Source organism: Littorina saxatilis, linkage group LG11, assembly GCF_037325665.1.
Source record: "Littorina saxatilis isolate snail1 linkage group LG11, US_GU_Lsax_2.0, whole genome shotgun sequence".
NCBI classification, from domain to species: Eukaryota; Metazoa; Mollusca; class Gastropoda; order Littorinimorpha; family Littorinidae; genus Littorina; species Littorina saxatilis.
The window spans coordinates 44,087,129-44,094,628 of record NC_090255.1 but is presented as its reverse complement, the minus strand read 5'-3'; the positions used below and the strand labels follow the sequence as shown (position 1 = coordinate 44,094,628).

General features: G+C 42.6%; 1 long non-coding RNA gene and 1 pseudogene across 1 annotated transcript in view; one reads left to right on the top strand and one right to left on the bottom strand.

Annotated features, from left to right (window-relative positions):
* Positions 1 to 7,500, top strand: part of LOC138980558 (uncharacterized) — a 401,185-nt gene that overhangs the window by 105,080 nt on the left and 288,605 nt on the right. The gene's annotated exons all lie outside the window — the stretch shown is intronic.
* LOC138980738 (uncharacterized) overlaps positions 4,080 to 7,500 on the bottom strand; it is a 5,575-nt pseudogene continuing 2,154 nt past the window's right edge.

The window sequence follows — 7,500 nt, the reverse complement described above, 5'->3', positions numbered from 1 at the left end:
TTCTGATAATGTATGGTTGTATTGCCCGTATTGTGATTACCCGCTATTACGAGCTAGTCGTGTGACAGAGAGTTTTCTTGCACACGACTCGAGACTGTAGATGTTTCACGACGGCTTTAGCCGGAGTGAAACAGCAGCAGTCGAGTGTGCAAGAAAACTCTCTGTCACACGACTAGCTCGTAATGGCGATTATGTCTCACAGCTTCAACAGAGGAGAGAACAAACACGTTTTGCGTACTCACGCTTGATAAACCTAAACACAGGAGCAGCCATTGTGGAGAGATCTACTTTTTGACGAAAGTGACCGAACAACTATAAATGACGTCTCGGAATATGTGAATGACGTCAGAGTCATCGTCACAGTCTGTATCTTTTGAAGCATCGCAATCTTCATGACGTCTTTCTGTGTCTGCATCCGCGAAATGTTTGTTCTTTCCGGGATCTTTGTCATCTATGTTCACAACTCTGTCCTTATAGTGTCAGACTAACAGGCCTCCTGAGCGAGCCACTTTCCAAGGGCAGCTAAATTCGCGTATGGAAACAGTACTGTCGTCTGGGATGCCGTTTTCAGTATTCTGAGCGTTGAAGAATTTGTAAAGAGAAGAAACGATAACAGCAGAAGAAATAAAAGTCGTGTGTGCATTTTGGTTTTTTTGGAGGGACGATTTCGAGTTTGAATCCGTTCTTGCACATGCTCCAAAGCGCGTAACATACAATCTTGCACACGTTTGCTTTAGTAGTGGCAAAGAAGGAAAGCGTGTGACATATTATTATGATTAATCTTAAGGCCCAAGTACATTACATCAAACACTACTTCGATTAAATTGCCATTGTACGTAAACAGTGGTTTATTTCTAATTTTACCTCTGGAAAAAAACTATAACTTTCGTTTTGTTTACATTAATATTTAGACGCCATTTTAAACAGTATTCGTGCATTTTGTTTAAACATTCTTGCAGGTTTTTTTCAGACTCTGAGCAGATCACAGTATCATCCGCATACAGTAATAAAAACATTTGAAACAAAGCATTTACATCAGTATCATCCATTCCAGCCACAATAGCCTCTCTTGACATAGATTGTAAACCATTACTGTTTTCCAACAGAAAAGGCTTTAGATCATTTAAAAATAGAGCAAAAAACAACGGTGACAAGTTTTCCCCTTGTCTAACTCCACACAAACTGGGAAAATATCCAGAACACTCACTATTAACTTTAACGCAAGACTTGGCATTTTCATACAAATTTCTTACAGTTTTTAAAAACTTCCCATTAACATCAGAACTAACTAATTTCTCCCATAAAAATGCACGGCGAACTTTATCAAACGCTTTTTCATAGTCTACAAATGCACAAAACAGTCGCTTCTTTTTGTTGAAAAAAAAATTTAATATACAATGCAAAGTAAAAACATGGTCTAGTGTTGAAAAACCTGTGCGGAAACCTGTTTGTTCTTGACCTAATTTGTTATTACTCTCCAAAAAGTTTGATAACCTAAACGTATGGTCACTTCAGTCTCGTCATGTGACCACAGAATCGCTATAAATAAAAAACACCATCATTTGTTCGTAAAGCCGTATGTTTCTTGTCTATTTCACGAAGCTTGTTCGCTGCACGAAGCTTTGGCACTGAATTTTCGGTAAGAAGACTACACGAAGTTTTCGCGAAGTCAATTTTGGGTTCAGTTAGGGAAGGCCCCCTAAATTAAGAAAGGCCCCCCCCCCCCCCCCCCCCCCCCCCCCCCCCCCCCCTTAGACGACTGTCAGCCCTTGTAAATCAAGCTATGTAACTGTCAGATCCAAGGCTAAGCCCTTTTTTACGTGGGGTGCATACTATTACTGGAAGAGGCATCACATACAAGCTACCCCCTCGATGGATCAAAAGACCACCTCCTCCTTCATCTCCCCCCCCCCCTTCCTTCTAGCTTTTCCTAAGTCATCTTTCTCCCTTTCCCCTCGCCTCTTTGTCATTTATGTATTCATTCATATGTATATGTTTCGTTTCATTTCACACCCCTCCATATGGGGCTATGACCTGAAAGAATAAACCATCCATCCATCCATCCATCCATCCATCCCCTCGCCTCTTTGTTCTTTTGTCTTCTTTTTCCTCTCCCCTTCTTTGCTCATTCATCCGCCTCATCCGTCATCTTAATGCTCTCCGTCCTTCCTTAAAACTCCTTCCTTCCTTGTTGCCCACTTTCCTTCTTCGCTTCCTTCTTCCCTTCTCCGTTTTTACATTTAGTCAAGTTTTGACTAAATGTTTTAACGTAGAGGGGGGAATCGAGACAAGGATCGTACGTGGTGTATGTGTGTCTGTCTGTCTGTCTGTCTGTGCGTGTGTGTGTGTGTGTAGAGCGATTCAGACCAAACTACTGGACCGATATTTATGAAATTTGACATGAGAGTTCCTGGGAATGATATCCCCGGACATTTTTTTCTTTGTTTCAATAATTACTTTTGATAACGTCATATCCGGCTTTTTGTAAAAGTTGAGGCGGCACTGTCACACCCTCATTTTTCAATACAATTGATTGACATTTTTGTAAAGCAATCTTCGACGAAGGCCGGACTTCAGTATTGCATTTCAGCTTGGTGGCTTAAAAAAAATAATTAATGACTTTGGTCATTAAAAATCTGAAAATTGTAATAATTTTTTGTTTGGTATAAAACGATCCAAATTTACGTTCATCTTATTCTACATCATTTCCTGATTCCAAAAAACATATAAATATGTTATATTTTGATTAAAAGCTAGCTCTGAAAATTAAAAATATAAAAATTATGATCAAAATTAAATTCCGAAATCGATTTAAAAACAATTTAATCTTATTCCTTGTCCGTTCCTGATTCCAAAAACATATAGATATTATATGTTTGGATTAAAAACACCCTCAGAAAGTTAAAACGAAGAGAGGTACAGAAAAGCGTGCTATGCAGCACAGCGAAACAACTACCGCGCTGAACAGGCTCGTCAGTTTCACTCCGTTTTGCACAAGCGGCGGACTACGGTCATTGTTAAAAAATGCTGTGCGTTCAGTTTCATTCTGTGAGTTCCACAGCTTGACTAAATGTAGTAATTTCGCCTTACGCGACTTGTTTAAAAATATTTTCCTTCCTTCTTTCCTTCCTTGCTTCCTCTAATCCTTCCTTGCTTCCGCTAATCCTTCCTTGCTTCCTTTAATCCTTCCTTGCTTCCTCTAATCCTTCCTTGCTTCCGCTAATCCTTCATTGCTTCCGCTAATCCTTCCTTGCTTCCTCAAATCCTTTCTTGCTTCCGCTAATCCTTTATTGCTTCCTATAATCCTTCCTTGCTTCCGCTAATCTTTCCTTTCTCCCTCTAATCCTTCCTTGCTTCCGCTAATCCTTCATTGCTTCCGCTAATCCTTCCTTGCTTCCTCAAATCCTTCCTTTCTCTCTCCCTCTAATCCTTCCTTGCTTCCGCTAATCCTTCATTGCTTCCGCTAATCCTTGCTCCCTCTAATCCTTCCTTGCTTCCTCTAATCCTTCCTTGCTCCATCTAATCCTTCCTTGCTTCCTCTAATCCTTCCTTGCTCCATCTAAACCTTCCTTGCTTCCTCTAATCCTTCCTTGCTTCCTCTAATCCTTCCTTGCTTCCTCTAATCCTTCTTTGCTCCCTCTAATCCTTCCTTGCTCCCTCTAATCCTTCCTTGCTTCCTCTAATCCTTCCTTGTTCCCTCTAATCCTTCCTTGCTTCCTCTAATCCTTCCTTGTTCCCTCTAATCCTTCCTTGCTCCCTCTAATCCTTCCTTGCTCCCTCTAATCCTTCCTTGCTTCCTCTAATCCTTCCTTGCTTCCTCTTATACTTCCTTGCTTCCTCTAATCCTTCTTTGCTCCCTCTAATCCTTCCTTGCTCCCTCTAATCCTTCCTTTCTTCCTCTTATACTTCCTTGCTTCCTCTAATCCTTCTTTGCTCCCTCTAATCCTTCCTTGCTCCCTCTAATCCTTCCTTGCTTCCTCTAATCCTTCCTTGCTCCCTCTAATCCTTCCTTGCTTCCTCTAATCCTTCCTTGCTTCCTCTAAACCTTCCTTGCTCCCTCTAATCCTTCCTTTCTTCCTCTAATCCTTCCTTGCTTCCTCTAATCCTTCCTTTCTTCCTCTAATCCTTCCTTGCTTCCTCTAATCCTTCCTTCCTTCCTCTAATCCTTCCTTGCTCCCTCTAATCCTTCCTTGCTTCCTCTAATCCTTCCTTGCTCCCTGTAATCCTTCCTTTCTTCCTCTTATACTTCCTTGCTCCCTCTTATACTTCCTTGCTTCCTCTAATCCTTCCTTGCTCCCTCTAATCCTTCCTTGCTCCCTCTAATCCTTCCTTGCTTCCTCTAATCCTTCCTTGCTCCCTCTAATCCTTCCTTGCTTCCTCTAATCCTTCCTTGCTCCCTCTAATCCTTCCTTGTTCCCTCTAATCCTTCCTTGCTTCCTCTAATCCTTCCTTGCTCCCTCTAATCCTTCCTTGCTTCCTCTAAACCTTCCTTGCTTCCTCTAATCCTTCCTTGCTTCCTCTAATCCTTCCTTGCTCCCTCTTATACTTCCTTGCTTCCTATAATCCTTCCTTGCTTTCTCTAATCCTTCCTTGCTTCCGCTAATCCTTTCTTGCTTCCTCTAATCCTTCCTTGCTTCCTCATCCTTCCTTTCTCTCTCCCTCTAATCCTTCCTTGCTTCCGCTAATCCTTAATTGCTTCCTCTAATCCTTCCTTGCTTCCTCATCCTTCCTTGCTTCCTCTAATCCTTCCTTGCTTCCTCTAATCCTTCCTTGCTTCCGCTAATCTTTCCTTTCTTCCTCTAATCCTTCCTTGCTTCCTCAAATCCTTCCTTGCTTCCGCTAATCTTTCCTTTCTCCCTCTAATCCTTCCTTGCTTCCTCTAATCCTTCCTTGCTTCCGCTAATCCTTCCTTGCTTCCTCTAATCCTTCCTTGCTTCCTCTAATCCTTCCTTGCTTCCTCAAATCCTTCCTTGCTTCCTCTAATCCTTCCTTGCTTCCGCTAATCCTTCCTTGCTTCCTCTAATCCTTCCTTGCTCCCTCTAATCCTTCCTTGCTTCCTCTAAACCTTCCTTGCTCCCTCTAATCCTTCCTTGCTTCCTCTAATCCTTCCTTGCTCCCTCTAATCCTTCCTTGCTTCCTCTAAACCTTCCTTGCTTCCTCTAATCCTTCCTTGCTTCCTCTAATCCTTCCTTGCTCCCTCTAATCCTTCCTTGCTTCCTCTAATCCTTCCTTGCTCCCTCTAATCCTTCCTTGCTCCCTCTAATCCTTCCTTGCTTCCTCTAATCCTTCCTTGCTTCCTCTAATCCTTCCTTGCTCCCTCTAATCCTTCCTTGCTTCCTCTAAACCTTCCTTGCTTCCTCTAAACCTTCCTTGCTTCCTCTAATCCTTCCTGGCTTCCTCTAATCCTTCCTTTCTTCCTCTTATACTTCCTTGCTCCCTCTTATACTTCCTTGCTTCCTCTAATCCTTCCTTGCTCCCTCTAATCCTTACTTGCTTCCTCTAATCCTTCCTTGCTCCCTCTAATCCTTACTTCCTCTAATCCTTTCTTGCTTCCTCTAATCCTTCCTTGCTTCCTCTAATCCTTCCTTGCTTCCTCTAATCCTTACTTCCTCTAATCCTTTCTTGCTTCCTCTAATCCTTCCTTGCTCCCTCTAATCCTTACTTCCTCTAATCCTTTCTTGCTTCCTCTAATCCTTCCTTGCTTCCTCTAATCCTTCCTTGCTTTCTCTAATCCTTCCTTGCTCCCTCTAATCCTTCCTTGCTTTATCTAATCCTTCCTTGCTCCCTCTAATCCTTTCTTGCTCCCTCTTATACTTCCTTGCTTCCTCTAATCCTTTCTTGCTCCCTCTTATACTTCCTTGCTTCCTCTAATCCTTCCTTGCTTCTTCTAATCCTTCCTTGCTCCCTCTAATCCTTTCTTGCTCCCTCTAATCCTTTCTTGCTTCCTCTTATACTTCCTTCCTTCCTCTAATCCTTCCTTGCTTCCTCTAATCCTTCCTTGCTCCCTCTAATCCTTCCTTGTTCCCTCTAATCCTTTCTTGCTTCCTCTTATACTTCCTTCCTTCCTCTAATCCTTGCTTGCTTCCTCTAATCCTTCCTTGCTTCCTCTAATCCTTCCTTGCTTCCTCTAATTCTTTATTGCTTCCTCTAATCCTTCCTTGCTTCCGCTAATCTTTCCTTTCTCCCTCTAATCCTTCCTTCCTCTAATCCTTCCTTGCTTCCTCTAATCCTTCCTTGCTCCCTCTAATCCTTGCTTCCGCTAATCCTTTCTTGCTTCCTCTAATCCTTCCTTGCTTCCTCTAATCCTTCCTTGCTTCCGCTAATCCTTCCTTGCTTCCTCTAATCCTTCCTTGCTTCCTCTAATCCTTCCTTGCTTCCGCTAATCTTTCCTTGCTTCCTCTAATCCTTCCTTGCTTCCGCTAATCCTTCCTTCCTCTAATCCTTCCTTGCTCCCTCTAATCCTTCCTTTCTTCCTCTAATCCTTCCTTGCTTCCTCAAATCCTTCCTTGCTTCTTCTAATCCTTCCTTCCTTCCGCTAATCCTTCCTTGCTTCCTCAAATCCTTCCTTGCTTTCTCTAATCCTTCCTTGCTCCCTCTAATCCTTGCTTCCTCTAATCCTTCCTTGTTCCCTCTAATCCTTTCTTCCTTCCTCTAATCCTTCCTTGCTTCCTCTAATCCTTCCTTGCTTCCTCAAATCCTTCCTTCCTTCCGCTAATCCTTCCTTGCTTCCTCAAATCCTTCCTTGCTTTCTCTAATCCTTCCTTGCTTCCGCTAATCCTTGCTTCCTCTAATCCTTCCTTGCTTCCTCTAATCCTTCCTTGCTTCCGCTAATCCTTAATTGCTTCCTCTAATCCTTCCTTGCTTCCTCTAATCCTTCCTTGCTTCCTCTAATCCTTCCTTGCTTCCTCTAATCCTTCCTTGCTTCCTCTAATCCTTAATTGCTTCCTCTAATCCTTCCTTGCTTCCGCTAATCCTTAATTGCTTCCTCTAATCCTTCCTTGCTTCCTCTAATCCTTTATTGCTTCTTGTAATCCTTCCTTGCTTCCTGTAATCCTTTCTTGCTTCCGCTAATCCTTTATTGCTTCCTATAATCCTTCCTTGCTTCCTCTAATCCTTCCTTGCTTCCGCTAATCTTTCCTTTCTTCCTCTAATCCTTCCTTGCTTCCTCAAATCCTTCCTTGCTTCCTCTAATCCTTCCTTGCTTCCGCTAATCCTTCCTTGCTTCCTCTAATCCTTCCTTTCTTCCTCTAATCCTTCCTTGCTTCCTCAAATCCTTCCTTGCTTCCTCTAATCCTTCCTTGCTCCCTCTAATCCTTCCTTGCTTCATTCCTTGCTTCCTCTAATACTTCCTTGCTCCCTCTAATCCTTTCTGGCTTCCTCTAATCCTTAATTGCTTCCTCTAATCCTTCCTTGCTTCCTCTAATCCTTTATTGCTTCTTGTAATCCTTCCTTGCTTCCTGTAATCCTTCCTTGCTTCCGCTAATCCTTCCTTGCTTCCGC